The following is a 3,377-nucleotide window of genomic DNA, read 5'->3' as shown; positions in this document are numbered from 1 at the left end:
AGGCTGCCCCCCGGTTCAGCCAAAGCTGGAAGACCGGTGGAGCCGTGATCCAAACCTGCGACAAGTCCCAGCCAGCAGCCCAGCTGTCAACAAAGGGATATGGCTGTGGCCATTGGTGAAGCCTTCGCACACCTCTGCGTCAAAGGCAGCTAAAGGAAACACCATGACGAAGGAGGGGAAGTGGGCTTATTTGTGGGCCTTCTCAGCCAGCTCAGTGCAGCGCGATACTAAACCTTGCCTCCAGGCTGGGACCCTAGGGTGAAGGACAGGATAATGTATTCACACAAAGCAGGGAAATATTACCCCGCAGAAGAGGGCGCTAGCTGCAAAAACTGATTCTTTTGGCAAGAAGTAACAGGGATTAGCTGAGAAATATGACTTAACCTGCTCCGACTTCTCCTGGCAAGACTGACTATGCAGTGCCAGCAGGTGCATGATACTTCTTTTCCATGCAGGGCAGCAATGCGCAGTGATTGAATGCAGGAGGAGCTGTTATCACAAACTGGAAACTGACACAAGCAATTAGATGACAAGCGATTTTATTTTGCAAAACAATCACTATACAGCAACAAATACAATTGCAAATCGGATTGAAAAACATGAACTACCTACCACCAGCCATTCAAGAAATGCCTCTTTTATGGTAACAGGCTCTAGACTTACCAGAAAAAACACAGGTTTGTAACAGCAGACTGTATTCCTTGACATCCCAGCATACAGCATGTTTATTTGTTGGCTTTTTCTCTTTGCTAAAGTTGAAGTGGCTTTTATATGCTTGACTTTTCCAAGTGTGAAACTAGTTTACCTTCCTGCAGTGGGAGTTGCTGGAGTTGCAGAGGGAGTTGCTTTAGCCATCTGACTAGTGAGTGAACTCGACACACACCTAGGCTAGAAATCTACCTGCATCAGTTTTCATAGCAAACGTGATCTACTCTTCAAGGCATTTGCCTTTGAAGGGACATTTGTACTTGGATTTTGAACAGTATTTGGTCCAGCATGGACAAAACTGCTCACGTGGTAGTCCACACTGGCTGCCTTTCGACTCCCTTTGGGTTGTGTATATAGGCAAACTTAGATTTGTAAGCAGCCACGATGAGGTTACTACTGTACCTTAGCAGAGCGTTGAATGGATAATACCATTTACTGTTGTACAGTGAAAATATACATAGCCCTTGTGGGCACACTATTTCCCTCATCAGTATTAGTTTTTCCTCTACTTTGCTGGACAGAGGTTTGCTCAACTTTGCTTGCTTTCTGCTTGTGGTTACATAGAAACAGAACTCTGCAGATGAGGCAGAAGCACTTTTTCTTTTGTCTCTACAGTTTGATGGATTATTAATTTAGGGCTCTCCCCTAGCTATCCAAACAAGGTTTCACCATTCCTTTTGTCTGGATTAATACTCTGCTTTGTTACAGAGTTGGGTCTCAGGCACCCAACATACCTGCTGGCTCAACATGCCTGTGGAAAAGAAACACAACGGATGCAGTTTCCAGGAAGCTGGCTCTATCTTCTTTAGTGGGCATTACGTATTTACAAAACCATTGTTTTTAAAACCAACACTCTTCTTGCAAAGTTAAGATTAATATGAGCTTTTTCAGTGAACATCTAGAGTCATGTAACATAACTTGGTTTTTTTTATTACTTAACAGCACAAAACTCTTCATTTCTTTTCATCTAACTCCAAGTGTTTTAGGATTCTTTCTATGGAAGGATGATAACGATTACAAAGGTCTTTGCTTGAATCAAGACAAGAAAGCTCATTTTAATGCATGAAATAAATGACTTGGTGTCTTACACCACTTTAACTTTGGACTCATAGGTGGATTAACTAAGCTTCATTTTCTAGAGTATGTAAATTTTAAAAGCAGAATTAAAAAAACCTTGAGTCTCAGGTTAACACTGTTCTCACTAGCTGGTGTTCAGCTTCAGACTCTCTCCCACACTGGCAAAAGGCATAAAAAAAAAAAAAACACTGCAAGGCTTTATATTGATTGATAGTATGATCAGAGCAATGTGATATACTGTTGTTTTTTCCTTCTGTCTTTCTGTCTTTTTTCTGGAAAAATGGGAAGAGGCTTTTAATGCACCTCGCTTCACACTGTTTCCATGTGAATTCTTAGGATTACTCTAAGCATAAAGTGTAACAAATACAAGGCAGAAATCAGAATCCTCCAGATGCACTTAGCATGGTTCTAACTTCACTGTTCTTTGTATAAAACAACCAACTTACAAACAGTATTAGGTACTTTATAGTGTGAAAAAGCTTTTTGCAGAGCTGAAATGTTGGGGGGGGGGGCTGTTAGGAGTTCATCTTCAGTAAAATTTTTAGAGATGTAATAATTTTGTTTTGTCTTTGTACTGCTGTGACAGCTTAGCCAAAATCCCCCTTTGGTCCACTGAATATTTACTGTCTAGTAACTGTGCATTTACTACCTGAATTTAATGATGGGGAATCCTGTGCTATTAATTATTAGAATCCTTCTCCACAGACATAAAAATCTTCTCTATGAGTCTTTTCAGATCAAACCCCAACGCACACACGCACACATACAAATTAAGGAAAAAGAACAGATCAAAAGCTTCCAACACACAATGTTAACCTAATACATGTATCAAGTATAGCTCAACCGACAGTGCAAAGTTTAGTTAAGAGATTTCAAAAGGAAAAGATCAAACAATCTGCAAGAATGTAAACTGGTCATTTCATAATGTCTACTGTACATTAGTATCAGCAGATTATTTTCTGCTGATGAGTAATACTACCATATTACCTTCAGTGTTCTCTTAGTGTCCATAAGATAGTGTTGGAGTTCTCCCAGGTAACTCCGCTAGATCAGTTGTTTATATATCTCTGTCCTTTATCTTTTATGCACACTTTTTCTTATACTTTTTATAGTCAATATAATCCCACTTTGCTCAGATTTTAAGATGCCCTATTTGTTAATGAATCACTATGGCAACGCAGTCTAGGGAGCTCATTTTATTTATTCATGTACTACAATTTACAGGCATCTCTGTTATGTTTATCACTGTTATCTGAGTGCCTGAGTGTATACATGAGACATCACTAAAGGAGTGGAAACGACATCTTAATACTTTTTATGTGTTTCAACTTTAGCAAAAGAAAAAAATAAATAAATCTAACATTCACTGTTACTACAGGAGTTTAGAAAGAAAGAAAGAAAGAAGGAAAGAAAGAAAGAAAGAAAAAGAAAGAAAAAGCCAGAACCAAACTATTGTGGATTTTTCAAAAATCCAGAATCCAAACTCAGCCATCTTTGGAGACCCTTTTACAAACATCTGGACCCCACAAAAATCATACCTTTGTGAAGAAAGGGAGGGAAGGGAAGAGGGAAGGAATCCTTTTTCTAGCATC

The sequence above is a fragment of the Haliaeetus leucocephalus genome, unplaced genomic scaffold (assembly GCF_000737465.1).
Source record: "Haliaeetus leucocephalus isolate CR32 unplaced genomic scaffold, Haliaeetus_leucocephalus-4.0 Scaffold880, whole genome shotgun sequence".
Lineage (NCBI taxonomy): Eukaryota > Metazoa > Chordata > Aves > Accipitriformes > Accipitridae > Haliaeetus > Haliaeetus leucocephalus.
The sequence above is the reverse complement of the archived record's forward strand: the minus strand, read 5'-3'. Positions refer to the sequence as shown.